Raw genomic sequence first — 16,441 nt, 5'->3', positions numbered from 1 at the left:
CGGTGTTACCTTGAACCGGTCGCAGGCTCGGTGAGCTCGGAGCGCGGCCAGAGGTCAGGCAGACGGGAGTAACTGGGCGCTGTTCTCTGAGGGCGCACTGAGGAGTGTGGCCCTGGGCTCTCGGCTCCTCCGGGCCGGAGACCAGGAGGCCGCCATTTGTATTCCCGTCTTCCGGAACTCTACGGAAAGCGCTCAGGGAACAAAAGCTCCTGAAAGCAAACCTGAACGGATTACTCACCCCAGCCCTGGGTAAGGGCGGTGTAATTCCGCCTGGGGCGGACACTTGAGAATCACTACAACAGGCCCCTCCCCCAGAAGATCAACAAGAAATCCAGGCGAGACCAAGTTCACCTACCAAGGAGTGCGGTTTCAATACCAAGGAGAGCAGCAGAATTCCAGAAGAGGAGAAAGCCAAGCACGGAAATCATGGCTTTTTCCCTGTGATTTTTTTTAGTCTTGCAGTTAATTTAATATTTTTATTTTTCATTTTTTGTTTTTTTTTTCTCGCCTTTGGGTAAATTTTTTTTTAAACTGTTACCTTTTTCTTTTTTAACGATTTTTTACTAGTTTATCTAATATATATATTTTTTCTTTTTTATATTTTTCTTAGGTGTTTTCTTTTTTTAAATTTTTTCTTTTTTTTTTTCTTTCTTCCTTTTTGAACCTTTTTATATCCCCTTTCTCCCCACTCACGATTTTGGATCTCTTCTAATTTGGTTAAAGCATATTTTCCTGGGGTTGTTGCCACCCTTTTAGTATTTTACTTGCCCCTTCATATACTCTTATCTGGACAAAATGACAAGACGGAAAAATTCAACACAAAAAAAAGAACAAGAGGCAGTACCGAAGGCTAGGGACCTAATCAATACAGACATCGGTAATATGTCAGATCTAGAGTTCAGAATGACAATTCTGAAGGTTCTAGCCGGGCTAGAAAAAGGCATGGAAGATATGAGAGAAACCCTCTCTAGAGATATAAAAGCCCTTTCTGGAGAAATAAAAGAACTAAAATCTAACCAAGTTGAAATCAAAAAAGCTATTAATGAGGTGCAATCGAAAATGGAGGCTCTCACTGCTAGGATAAATGAGGCAGAAGAAAGAATTAGTGATATAGAAGACCAAATGACAGAGAATAAAGAAGCTGAGCAAAAGAGGGACAAACAGCTACTGGACCACGAGGGGAGAATTCGAGAGATAAGTGACACCATAAGACGAAACAACATTAGAATAATTGGGATTCCAGAAGAAGAAGAAAGAGATAGGGGAGCAGAAGGTATACTGGAGAGAATTATTGGGGAGAATTTCCCCAATATGGCAAAGGGAACGAGCATCAAAATTCAGGAGGTTCAGAGAGCGCCCCTCAAAATCAATAAGAATAGGCCCACACCCCGTCACCTAATAGTTAAATTTACAAGTCTCAGTGACAAAGAGAAAATCCTGAAAGCAGCCTGGGAAAAGAAGTCTGTAACATACAATGGTAAAAATATTAGATTGGCAGCTGACTTATCCACAGAGACCTGGTAGGCCAGAAAGAGCTGGCATGATATTTTCAGAGCACGAAACGAGAAAAACATGCAGCCAAGAATACTATACCCAGCTAGGCTATCATTGAAAATAGAAGGAGAGATTAAAAGCTTCCAGGACAAACAAAAACTGAAATAATTTGCAAATACCAAACCAGCTCTACAGGAAATCTTAAAAGGGGTCCTCTAAGCAAAGAGAGAGCCTACAAGTGGTAGATCAGAAAGGAACAGAGACCATATACAGTAACAGTCACCTTACAGGCAATACAATGGCCCTAAATTCATATCTCTCAATAGTTACCCTGAATGTTAATGGGCTAAATGCCCCTGTCAAAAGACACAGGCTATCAGAATGGATAAAAAAACAAAACCCATCTATATGTTGCCTCCAAGAAACTCATTTTAGGCCCGAAGACACCTCCAGATTTAAAGTGAGGGGTTGGAAAAGAATTTACCATGCTAATGGACATCAGAAGAAAGCAGGAGTGGCAATCATTATATCAGATCAATTAGATTTTAAGCCAAAAACTATAATAAGAGATGAGGAAGGACACTATATCATACTCAAAGGGTCTGTCCAACAAGAAGATTTAACAATTTTAAATATCTATGCCCCCAACGTGGGAGCAGCCAACTATATAAACCAATTAATAACAAAATCAAAGAAACACATCAACAATAATACAATAATAGTAGGGGACTTTAACACTCCCCTCACTGAAATGGACAGGTCATCCAAGCAAAAGATCAGCAAGGAAATAAAGGCCTTAAACGACACACTGGACCAGATGGACATCACAGATATATTCAGAACATTTCATCCCAAAGCAACAGAATACACATTCTTCTCTAGTGCACATGGAACATTCTCCAGAATAGATCACATCCTCGGTCCGAAATCAGGACTCAACCGGTATCAAAAGATTGGGATCATTCCCTGCATATTTTCAGACCACAGTGCTCTAAAGCTAGAACTCAACCACAAAAGGAAGTTTGAAAAGAACCCAAATACATGGAGACTAAACAGCACCCTTCTAAAGAATGAATGGGTCAACCGGGAAATTAAAGAAGAATTGAAAAAAATCATGGAAACAAATGATAATGAAAATACAACAGTTCAAAATCTATGGGACACAACAAAGGCAGTCCTGAGAGGAAAATATATAGTGGTACAAGCCTTTCTCAAGAAACAAGAAAAGTCTCAGGTACACAACCTAACCCTACACCTAAAGGAGCTGGAGAAAGAACAAGAAAGAAACCCTAAGCCCAGCAGGAGAAGAGAAATCATAAAGATCAGAGCAGAAATCAATGAAATAGAAACCAAAAAAACAATAGAACAAATCAACGAAACTAGGAGCTGGTTCTTTGAAAGAATTAATAAAATTGATAAACCCCTGGCCCGACTTATCAAAAAGAAAAGAGAAAGGACCCAAATAAATAAAATCATGAATGAAAGAGGAAAGATCACAACTAACACCAAAGAAATACAAACTATTATAAGAACATACCATGAGCAACTCTATGGCAATAAATTTGACAATCTGGAAGAAATGGATGCATTCCTAGAAACATATAAACTACACAACTGAACCAGGAAGAAATAGAAAGCCTGAACAGACCCATCACCAGTAAGGAGATTGAAAGAGTCATTAAAAATCTCCAAACAAACAAAAGCCCAGGGCCAGACGGCTTCCCGGGGGAATTCTACCAAACATTTAAAGAAGAACTAATTCCTATTTTCCTGAAACTGTTCCAAAAAATAAAAATGGAAGGAAAACTTCCAAACTCATTTTATGAGGCCAGCATCACCTTGATCCCAAAACCAGACAAAGATCCCACCAAAAAAGAGAGCTATAGACCAATATCCTTGATGAACACAGATGCAAAAATACTCAACAAAATACTAGCCAATAGGATTCAACAGTACATTAAAAAGATTATTCACCACGACCAAGTGGGATTTATTCCAGGGCTACAAGGTTGGTTCAACATCCGCAAATCAGTCAATGTGATACAACACATCAATAAAAGAAAGAACAAGAACCATATGATACTCTCAATAGATGCTGAAAAAGCATTTGACAAAGTACAACATCCCTTCCTGATCAAAACTCTTCAAAGTGTAGGGATAGAGGGCACATACCTCAATATCATCAAAGCCATCTATGAAAAACCCACCGCAAATATCATTCTCAATGGAGAAAAACTGAAAGCTTTTCCGCTAAGGTCAGGAACACGGCAGGGATGTCTATTATCACCACTGCTATTCAACATAGTACTAGAGGTCCTAGCCTCAGCAATCAGACAACAAAAGGAAATTAAAGGCATTCAAATCGGCGAAGAAGAAGTCAAATTATCACTCTTCGCAGATGATATGATACTATATGTGGAAAACCCAAAAGACTCCACTCCAAAACTGCTAGAACTTATACAGGAATTCAGTAAAGTGTCAGGATATAAAATCAATGCACAGAAATCAGTTGCATTTCTCTACACCAACAGCAAGACAGAAGAAAGAGAAATTAAGGAGTCAATCCCATTTACAATTGCACCCAAAACGATAAGATACTTAGGAATAAACCTAACCAAAGAGACACAGAATCAATACTCAGAAAACTATAAAGTACTCATGAAAGAAATTGAGGAAGACACAAAGAAATGGAAAAATGTTCCATGCTCCTGGATTGGAAGAATAAATATTGTGAAAATGTCTATGCTACCTAAAGCAATCTACACATTTAATGCAATTCCTATCAAAGTACCATCCATCTTTTTCAAAGAAATGGAACAAATAATTCTAAAATTTATAGGGAACCAGAAAGACCTCGAATAGCCAAAGGGATATTGAAAAAGAAAGCCAACGTTGGTGGCATCACAATTCCGGACTTCAAGCTCTATTACAAAGCTGTCATCATCAAGACAGCATGGTACTGGCACAAAAACAGACACATAGATCAATGGAACAGAAATAGACCCTCAACTCTATGGTCAACTAATCTTCGACAAAGCAGGAAAGAATGACCAATGGAAAAAAGACAGCCTCTTCAATAAATGGTGCTGGGAAAATTGGACAGCCACATGCAGAAAAATGAAATTGGACCATTTCCTTACACCACACACAAAAATAGACTCAAAATGGATGAAGGACCTCAATGTGCGAAAGGAATCCATCAAAATCCTTGAGGAGAACACAGGCAGCAACCTCTTCGACCTCAGCCGCAGCAACATCTTCCTAGGAACAACGCAAAAGGCAAGGGAAGCAAGGGCAAAAAGGAACTATTGGGATTTCATCAAGATCAAAAGCTTTTGCACAGCAAAGGAAACAGTTAACAAAATCAAAAGACAACTGACAGAATGGGAGAAGATATTTGCAAACGACATATCAGATAAAGGACTAGTGTCCAGAATCTATAAAGAACTTAGCAAACTCAACACCCAAAGAACAAATAATCCAATCAAGAAATGGGCAGAGGACATGAACAGACATTTCTGCAAAGAAGACATCCAGATGGCCAACAGACACATGAAAAAGTGCTCCATATCACTCAGCATCAGGGAAGTACAAATCAAAACCACAATGCGGTATCACCTCACACCAGTCAGAATGGCTAAAATCAACAAGTCAGGAAATGACAGATGCTGGTGAGGATGCGGAGAAAGGGGAACCCTCCTACACTGTTGGTGGGAATGCAAGCTGGTGCAGCCACTCTGGAAAACAGCATGGAGGTTCCTCAAAATGTTGAAAATAGAACTGCCCTATGACCCAGCAATTGCACTATTGGGTATTTACCCTAAAGATATAAACGTAGTGATCCAAAGGGGCACGTGCACCGAATGTTTATAGCAGCAATGTCCACAATAGCCAAACTATGGAAAGAACCTAGATGTCCATCAACAGATGAATGGATCAAGAAGATGTGGTATATATACACAATGGAATACTATGCAGACATCAAAAGAAATGAAATCTTGCCATTTGCGACAACATGGATGGAACTAGAGCGTATCATGCTTAGCAAAATAAGTCAAGCAGAGAAAGACAACTATCATATGATCTCCCTGATATGAGGAAGTGGTGATGCAACATGGGGGCTTAAGTGGGCACGAGAAGAATAAATGAAACAAGATGGGATTGGGAGGGAGACAAACCATAAGTGACTCTTAATCTCACAAAACAAACTGAGGGTTGCTGGGGGGAGGGGGTTTGGGAGAAGGGGGTGGGATTATGGACATTGGGGAGGGTATGTGCTTTGGTGAGTGCTGTGACGTGTGTAAACCTGGTGATTCACAGACCTGTACCCCTGGGGATAAAAATATATGTTTATAAAAAATAAAAAATTAAAAAATCAAACTGTCTTTCATCTACACACTATCTCTGTCTACTGAACAAATGAAGCGATAAGAATGCAAACCCTCATCCCAGAAAATCAGATCAAACTGAAATCCTGGTACTTTTTTCCCCTAAATATATCATCTTGTTCATGTCCAAGCAAATTTTTTTCATAGATTCCATTCTCCATTTGCTTATTGTAACATTTATCATCAACTGTCTCACTCTCTTGTAATCACATAATTACTGATTTACTTCTAGTAGACTGTGAGCTCCTGAAAGGAAGGGGTTGTTTCTCATTAATTTTTACATGCCAGAAGATGGTCAACAAGTATTTGTTTGGTTAATGATTGGATGAGCTACAATTAAAACCATAAATATGCATTAATGCCTCTTGATCATTCTTTTGAGTTGAGAATCTATTAAATATGTAGTCATTAGAGATTAGTTATTACCCCCACCTCTTAATATTTCTAATGACCCTAACTCAAGCTATGATTGGAAAAGGGGTTTGATGTAGGGCAAGGAAGAAATTCAGAATAGCAGTTTTTGTCATATTCAGTATTTTCAACATAAGCCTGCCTAAATTACTACACAATCAGATATACTGCATTTTTTTTTTTTTAAGATTGATTTTAGTTCAGTGTCCAAGATCTCTGGCCAGAAACTTAAATCTTAAAGCAGGTTTGTCTTGTTTTCTCCTCTGAGTCCACTTAACAACAGTCATTGAGAAACAGAGAACTGATGTAATTCTCATGTGTGATGGGGAAAACAATACTATCTATGAGTATTCCACCTAAAATAATTTATTTCAATATGAATCAGTAACATTCATATTTGAAATATCAATTGAGGGGTCCATTCTCATTAATGGGGATTCTAATGAAGAGTATGTTATGTGGAAGGCTGACTTCGGCAAATGCATTCTATGTGAATATATAATCGACAATTCTGAGGGAACAAAATATCAATGTTAAATGCAAAGATTTTGTGCCTGAACAATTGGAAAATTGGCAAGGTTATGATAGACCCAGGTGGCAGTGCTGCTCTGTAAGTAACGAATGAGTTGGTGTATAGTATATTGGTGAATAATACAGGAAGAATGATGGCTTCAGTAAACTTGAATCACTCATTCAAACAACAGATTCTAGACTATAGAGATACAGGTGATAAATTGATCCTTGTAGTGGTTTCAACAGAACATCTCTTTAAGAAGATTTAAGGGCATTGCTTAGAGAACATTATTAACTCAGAACTCTCAGCTTTTCACATAATCAGGATTGAGTTATTATTGTGGCTGCCTCTCTATATTATTGGTTTTGTCCAAATTCCATAAATAGTGGAAGGGACTTCTCATCCCAAAGCAGTTCCAAAACCAGTGGCACTAACAGCTTACTACAGAGTTGTAGAAGACCATTTTTTCCATCAATCAAGATTCGAATGAACAGGCTAATAATGAGAATATAATGCTGCTTTTTATGGAATAAGACCCGGATTGCCACTCCACTGGCTGCATAAACCATCTTTTAGTACATATTTGGTAGGGAAAAAAACACATTTATCTATTCAGTTTTGGCAGAAATAGAGTCCTTCTAAGATTTGATTCCTTTCTAGCTTTGAATCTTTAACTATGAACAAAAACTCACAGGTGTATTCTAATCATTATCTCTTCTATAATACCTACCCTATGATCTTGCCTTCACAAACTTTCTTAAACATAACACTGAACAATGTGATTATATCTCTATAATCATTTAAGGATAGTATATTTTGTGGAGAAAAATCTTTTTTTTTATTGTTTATTTTTTATTGTTATACTTTTTGTTGTTGTTGTTGCCAAATTCTACCGTTTTTTTTATTCCAGTATAATTAACAGTGTTATATTACTTTCAAGTGTACAACACAGTGATTCAACAATTCTATGCATTGCTCAGTGCTTATCATAATGGTGTATTCTTTTTTTTTTTTCTTGATGAAAGTGCACATCTCTGAGTACTGTGAAAAGTTTCTTAAGGAGAAATTATTATGGATGCAAAAGTATTTAAAAATTGCATCACTAAAGACTAAGTCGCATAGGGAAAGCCTCACACATTAGTAGTGTGTGATCAAACAAAAGCAAGAAGCTTCCCTGCTGGCTCCTCCTGTGACAGGTTTTCTCCCATTCTCTTTGCCACTGTATCTAATATGGACAGCATTCAAGTCATTCCTGCGGGGGTTGAAAAGAGCACTTCCAGAAATCTCTGCTAAAATGCATCTATAATACCTATTAAGATAAAGGCAAAAATATTCTTTATTACTATTAATAGGATTTATTCCATTACTCATTATCTTCATAACTGAAAACACTATTATATAAAGGGAACACAGGATATGTAATTTTTATGGAGGAAAGATAATGGGAAAAAAAAATTCAAGAGCATGATATCCGTATGTGGTAGGGGCAGAAGCAGGGGGTCACCGTCTGTGAGGCCCACATGGCAAAGAGAAGGCTCAAAGTAGATGATGCATGAGAAATAAATGTTGTGTACTTCACAAATGTGTCTGAGGCTGTTTTGAGACCTCATAAGATAGTATATTAGGTATTTTCATAGCACAGAACTTAAGGATAGCACTATAATGGGCTCCCAGCTTAATAAGATTCTAGCACTGTTGTTTGAATATATGATATCATCATGTTTAAAATGTAATATTCATTCCATTTATGCAATTTCTTTTCCCTAGATGTTTGTGCTTTCCAAGAGGATATAATAAGAAAATAAACAGCTCAAATGGCTTTTCCTCCACACTTTAATCAGTTTAGAGAAATGGGATGTCAATAAATGAGGAGATCTAACATTTATAAAGGGCTAAAAAGGGCTGGGCATTATGCACAGGTACTTTATATATAACATCTTATTACATCTCACACCTCTCCTTAAGGTAAGTATAATTATCTCCATCTATAGATGAGAAAATGGAAACTTGGAGACGTTAAGTAACTTGCTTGAAGTCATATGGGCCATAAGATGAAAATAGATAAGTGAATACCAGACTGTCAAATTTCATAATATTGCTCTTTATGCTATCCTAGATTTGGAGAATCATGACATTGTACTGTCCTAAAAAGTCATCAACCTTATATCCCTTCCTCTAAGCAATTTTCTTAAACATTGCCATCTGTCAAGTTTCTCAAAGGATATCCGTTTCATTCAAGCAAACAACAAAATTGAAATAGAATGGTTCCTTTACCACCATGACACCTTTTATTAAAAGTTTTAGGGTATGGCACTGCCAAAGCATGGCCTTGTTAATATGTTGTCCATGGTGAATATGCAAAAACACTAGGAAAACAAATAGACTCTCTCTCATACTAGAACAGTAAATCATCTCATCAGCTGCCTGTCCCAGAAGTGAACATTTGGAAAAGGACCTGCAAGCTATATTAGGTAAAACAGAGTCAGACCTACATGGTCCCCTGTCAAAACAGAACATTGGTAATTACCCCTTGTGCTCACAGAAAAAGTAAGACAAAGTAAGAAGAATTTCCTTTCTTTTGCCTGAAATTTCAAGCAACTTCCTATTCAAACCACTGTGTTACATGGACCTGAGCTCTATCTACTGCAAAGCTCTTGGGAAAACCTTCAATTTTTGAAATGTGGTCCGAGGATGAATCAGATAAATGATCCTACCACAGAAGTGTTTCTCAGGAGATTGATGTGTGTAGGAACTACCTGGGCATCTTGCTAAATTACAGATTCTGATTCAAGAGTTCTGGGATCAGTACTGAGATCCCACATCTCTAACAAACTCCTAGCTGATGTCCATGATGCTGACCCCATAGTTCTTACTTTGAGTATAAAAGACCAACATCATTTTTTTTTACATTTTCCTGTGGCATGCTGTTATTAAGTAGCTGTGAAAGTTCTTAACTGAGCTAACCCAATGAGTACCATTTTAAACACAAAAAAACTTTTTTTTCTGAAATTATTTGAAAATACTTTTGCCCACTCCTGAACCACCTAGTTCTTGTTCCTTATGACTTAATTCAGCCTACTTTGTGTTGCTCCACAGCTTCTGAGGCTGCAACTTGTGTCCATCTTGTATCTTTATTCCTTTCTGATAAGGAATACATACTTCTAAGACACCACATCCATGCCTAGTTCACCTGTCCATTGGTTTCCAATACCTGCCATCAAGTCACATTTTTTTCTAGAGAAGAATACATTCAGAAATTCACTTCCTTGGTGATGCAACATGGGGGCTTAAGTGGGTAGGAGAAGGATCAATGAAACAAGATGGGATTGGGAGGGAGACAAACCATAAGTGACTCTTAATCTCACAAAACAAACTGAGGGTTGCTGGGGGGGGGGAGGGGGGTTGGGAGAAGGGGGTGGGTTTATGGACACTGGGGAGGGTATGTGCTTTGGTGAGTGTTGTGAAGTGTGTAAACCTGGCGATTCACAGACCTGTACCCCTGGGGATAAAAATATATGTTTATAAAAAATAAAAAAATTAAAAAAAAAAAAAGAAATTCACTTTCTTTATTTTTCTGCTCCATGGAAAGGAGCTCTTTTCCAGTTTCTCAGCAAACAACAAAAGAGAATTAACAACAACAACAAAAAAAGCTGTGTCAAAAAGGTCCAACAACTATATGAAGTCACTAAAAAACATTTCAGCTGTCGCAAGGAGAGCTCAAGTGGAAGTAGGTTGTTAAGGTTTAATACAAAGTGTGCTGGATGCAAAAGTGTGTCTATAATATCTATCTATCTCTTCCTATTAGACAATAAGCAAATTGAAAGAAGGGTCCGTATCATCTTCATCTTCGTATCTAGCACAGAGTCTGACAAAGAGGAGAATGAAGGTATGCAGTATACTTGTTTTTGCTTTTTAACTACTGAAAGAAGAAATGGATGGCCATTGAGGCTGGAGTTCTGATTCAATGATCTCATCTATAAAAGGAGCAATGTTAATATGAGTAAGTATAATACAGTTCCTATGTAATAAGTATGAAAATAGCTATTATACTAGTTTAAAACTTTAAAGCACTAGGCATATGCAAGCACTTTTTCATTATATCTATTACTAACTATATTATTGGCATTTCTCAAAATATGGAGAGATGGATGAAGGAAAGGCATCCCTTGGTTATCAAAATCCTATACATAATACTTATATTTGAAATTCAATGATTATAATTTTTTTTTGCTTTATTTAAGTTTTTCTCTACTAAGCTTTCTTTTCCCTTACAGGAAAGTATCATATTAAGTTTTATCAGGAGGCTGACGTAAGTCCAATTCTCCTAGACAATGTCACTTCATGCTTCTTTTCCTACCATCCCATTTGTCCCCCATTTAATGCCCCAAATTCATCTTAAAAGGGCCTTCATTTAACAATCCATATAGTCATCCTACTTATTAGACATATCTACAGCTTGGCATCCAAGAATAAGTTCCAAACTTGAAATGGAGAGATGAAAGCGGGAAAGAAAAGCATATTGTGATGGGTCTAACATGATAGGATAGAGTGTAAGGTTTATATTATCTGGAAAGAATAGGGGGAATATGAGGATTAAAAAGGAAAAAAAAATATTTTAGCAAGGAAAGTCCGCATCAGTGAATACCCATGTGGCCTCCCTCAATTCTTTGTTAAGAAACCACTCTGTTATGAAATGTCTAGGACAGAAGGCAGCTATTTCCTTAAGACTGATGGGGGGGTATTTATTTAAAAGGTTGGGAAATCAATATGTCTCTGAGGTTTGCCCATCAGAGTCATTCAATTACTAATACAGATAATTGCAGCATTAATCTGTTTCTGCAATTTAGAGAGGAGACCAAACACAGAATGATTGATTTTAAAAGGAAAATAAAGTCAAAGGGATATGGTATTTAATCTGTCAGTAAGTAGACCTCTAGAGTGAAAAACCAGAGCCCGTTTTATTCCAAGGAGGTAGAATAAAATACCCCTATATACACACATCTATTTCTTTGAAGATGTCCCAGCTCTTGGAAGGAAAAGTAGGCAGAAAATGCTATATCAACACAACTCCTCCACTCTTAACAGCCAGGACAGGACAAGCTGAAAATCAGAGTTTTGTTGGTATTGGCTGGTAGTATCAGATTTTATATAAAAGCTTGACAGCCTGCCCTGTTTGTACTGCAGTAGGCTATAGGATATGTCACAAGAATTTATCAATGTGTTCTGCCCTTTGAGAGCACTTTTTCTCATATTTTCAATTTAAATTCACCATTGAACTATTCTGCTTTATGAAAGGACTGACAGTTTCAAATCTAGAATTAGATAATTCAGGACAACCAGCCTCAGGTGAATATCTGATTTAGAATTTAAAAGGCTTGCGAAGTGACAAATCAGGTTATCTATGCTTATCTCGTCAGAAAATTTCTCCACCCAAGTATGTCACTGGTTCCTTAAGTTCCAATTCTGGTAGAGACACTATGAATGTGATAAGATTCTTCCAGCAAATGAGGACTCCTGATGGTTGACTTAACCAGGGGTCATTCCCTTCAGGAAAAACTATCCAAAACAAAATAGATTATCCTTCAAATTTGAGTGCATCACTCCTTCTTTAGAAAAATGGTGCCTAGTTCTTCAAAGCAGGTCTAGGACAGCCTAAGGGTGCAGTCACATGACTTTTTTTTTTTTTTTAATTATGAAAGGTAGCGTTTTATTTTTTTAATTTTTTTATTTTAAATAATTTTAGGTTTACAGGAAAGTGGTAAAGACAATAGAATGTATTAGTAACCTTCACTCAGCTTCCCCTAATGTTTACATCATACAAAATCATGGTATGTTTATTGAAATTAAGAAATTCATAATGGTGGTATAATACAAATATATAAACAAAATATTTCATTAGACTTTACCAGTTTTCTTGCTAAAGCTATTTTTCTGTTTAGGATCTGATCTAGATATTGATAAATCAGATATTGATCTGATCTGATCTAGATAAAGATATTACAGTGTTCTGTCCTGTCATGTCTCCTTAGTTTGTGACTGTTTCTCAGTCTTTCTGTGTTTCCCATGACCTTGATGCTCTTAAGAGAACCAATCAGTTATTTCCCAAAGTGATGTTCATTTTGAGTTTGCTTAATGCCTTCTCATAACTACATTGGGTTTATTGCTTTTTGGAAGTATACATAGAGTGATGTCCCCTTTTTATCATCTCATACTGGAAAATCCCATGTCCACATTACTGAGCACATTAAAACTGATCATTTTGTTAAAGTGATGTCTGCCAGTTTTCTCCATTGTAAGGTTAATTATTTTTTTTCATTTGATACCGTATCTGTTCCAAATGAGTCATCAAGTAGAGTTCACACCTCAATAAACGTGTTTGTCTGTTTTTAATAAATAACAGAGGTCCCACCTTGAGTCTCTGTTGTGGTCACTGCCATGCATGTCCAAGCAACAGGACAGAACTGAACTGACAGGAGTCTCTCTGAAAGAATGGCTAGAGAATTTTCTTCTCTTTTGCCCCAACCTCCAAATGATAAGTGTCTCAATCATACAGAGGTAGGGAGAACTACAAACAAAAAACTAACAGTGGTTTCCTATGACTGTTCTAAGATACTGGAGAACAAACAGCTCTGATCTGCCATTACGTTTTTTGAGTATAATATAAAAAATAAAAAATAAAAAATTTCCCCTATTTTACAAAACATATGTGGGCAAGCCAAAGAATTGAAAAAAAAAAAAAAAAAAAAAACAGTGCAGACAGTAGGAACCTGCGTAGGAAGTGTATTCCAAGACCAGCAGAAGGAGCACAAATACCCAGTGGGTACACAGTAAGGAAGGGATGTCCGCTATGTTGGGGTCATGATGGAATATGAAGGAGGGTAAAGGAATAATGAAAAAAAAAAAAAAACAAAAACAGCCTGTGGGGTCGATTGCTTGAGTTGGGGGGAAAGTATAAAACTTGCAGAACCCTCATGGCAAATGTTCAAAGCCTTCTAGGTGCATCCAACACGGAAGGGGAACATAACAGCAGCTGAAGTGTCTACATCAGAAAGTAGAGGCCAGAGATTTAAAGCACACAGCCAAGTCAGGAAAAGAAAAGAAATCAGTCCCCCAGGTGCTTCAAAGAAAGAAATAAAAACCACAATGATAGGCAAGATTGATAAAGCAGGTATCCATGAGATGTTTAGACCAGGAAGACGTTCTAAGGATATAACTAAGAATAAGAGTTAGACAGGAAACTAGAACTTCACCAGTTGCTTAAGCCTTGAGCCCTTAAGACACTACCAAACTTCATGAGCTAAAAAAACATATCAGCCAATATCCCAGTAAAGAAAAGTTACAAAAGTTTTTCTTCTTTCCGGGCTTTGGGTGGGGAAATAAATATAAAGTTCATGTATGTGAGTATGGAATCCTAATTTATAATACATGATACAGAACCACAAAATAAGAAATATACAAAATCAAGTAGAGCCACTGAAATTCATGGGGATCTCTAATAGGAACCAAACAAAGCTATTTAAATGCCTTGGTAATTCAGGAGATACAGAAACCAAACAGAATTTAAAAAAAAAAAAAAGAAAAAGAAACTGAACAGGAGTTCACATGCACATACACACACACGGACACACTCAAGCATACATGCATACACACACACACACACACACACACACACACACACTCACACAGTAATCCGAATGCATGAGGAACCAAAATATCAACTGTCTACCCATAAATAAAAACAGCACAAAAACTGAGACTAGCTAAATAATCTGAAAGTGACTATTACATAGCTGAATAATCTGAAAGTGACTATTACATAGTATGCTTACAACACTGACAAGTAGCATAGACATTTTCACAATATTTATTCTTCCAATCCAGGAGCATGGAACATTTTTCCATTTCTTTGTGTCTTCCTCAATTTCTTTCATGAGTACTTTATAGTTTTCTCAGTATAGATTCTGTGTCTCTTTGGTTAGGTTTATTCCTAGGTATCTTATGGTTTTGGATGCAATTGTAAATGGGATTGACTCCTTAATATCTCTTTCTTCTGTCTCGCTGTTGGTGTAGAGAAATGCAACTGATTTCTGTGCATTCATTTTATATCCTGACACTTTACTGAATTCCTGTACAAGTTCTAGCAGTTTTGGAGTGGAGTCTTTTGGGTTTTCCACATATAGTATCATATCATCTGCAAAGAGTGATAATTTGACTTCTTCTTTGCCGATTTGGATGCCTTTAATTTCCTTTTGTTGTCTGATTGCTGAGGCTAGGACCTCTAGTACTACGTTGAATAGCAGTGGTGATAATGGACATCCCTGCCGTGTTCCTGACCTTAGTGGAAAAGCTTTCAGTTTTTCTCCATTGAGAATGATATTTGCGGTGGGTTTTTCATAGATGGCTTTGATGATATTGAGGTATGTGCCCTCTATCCCTACACTTTGAAGAGTTTTGATCAGGAAGGGATGCTGTACTTTGTCAAATGCTTTTTCAGCATCTATTGAGAGTATCATATGGTTCTTGTTCTTTCTTTTATTGATGTGTTGTATCACATTGACTGATTTGCGGATGTTGAACCAACCTTGTAGCCCTGGAATAAATCCCACTTGGTCGTGGTGAATAATCTTTTTAATGTACTGTTGAATCCTATTGACTAGTATTTTGTTGAGTATTTTCGCATCTGTGTTCATCAAGGATATTCATCAATAGCTCTCTTTTTTGTTGGGATCCTTGTCTGGTTTTGGGATCAAGGTGATGCTGGCCTCATAAAATGAGTTTGGAAGTTTTCCTTCCATTTCTATTTTTTGGAACAGTTTCAGGAGAATAGGAATTAGTTCTTCTTTAAATGTTTGGTAGAATTCCCCCGGGAAGCCGTCTGGCCCTGGGCTTTTGTTTGTTTGGAGATTTTTAATGACTGTTTCAATCTCCTTACTGGTGATGGGTCTGTTCAGGCTTTCTATTTCTTCCTGGTTCAGTTGTGTAGTTTATATGTTTCTAGGAATGCATCCATTTCTTCCAGATTGTCAAATTTATTGGCATGGAGTTGCTCATAGTATGTTCTTATAATAGTTTGTATTTCTTTGGTGTTAGTTGTGAACTCTCCTCTTTCATTCATGATTTTATTTATTTGGGTCCTTTCTCTTTTCTTTTTGATAAGTCGGGCCAGGGGTTTATCAATTTTATTAATTCTTTCAAAGAACCAGCTCCTAGTTTCGTTGATTTGTTCTATTGTTTTTTTGGTTTCTATTTCATTGATTTCTGCTCTGATCTTTAAGATTTCTCTTCTCCTGCTGGGCTTAGGGTTTCTTTGCAATCTACACATTTAATGCAATTCCTATCAAAGTACCATCCATCTTTTTCAAAGAAATGGAACAAATAATGCTAAAATTTATATGGAACCAGAAAAGACCTCGAATAGCCAAAGGGATATTGAAAAAGAAAGCCAACGTTGGTGGCATCACAATTCCGGACTTCAAGCTCTATTACAAAGCTGTCATCATCAAGACAGCATGGTACTGGCACAAAAACAGACACATAGATCAATGGAACAGAATAGAGAGCCCAGAAATAGACCCTCAACTCTACGGTCAACTAATCTTCGAGAAAGCAGGAAAGAATGTCCAATGGAAAAAAG

The sequence above is a fragment of the Mustela putorius genome, unplaced genomic scaffold (genome assembly GCF_011764305.1).
Source record: "Mustela putorius furo isolate JIRA1106 unplaced genomic scaffold, ASM1176430v1.1 tig00003962_pilon_pilon_pilon, whole genome shotgun sequence".
Lineage (NCBI taxonomy): Eukaryota > Metazoa > Chordata > Mammalia > Carnivora > Mustelidae > Mustela > Mustela putorius.
The sequence above is the reverse complement of the archived record's forward strand: the minus strand, read 5'-3'. Positions refer to the sequence as shown.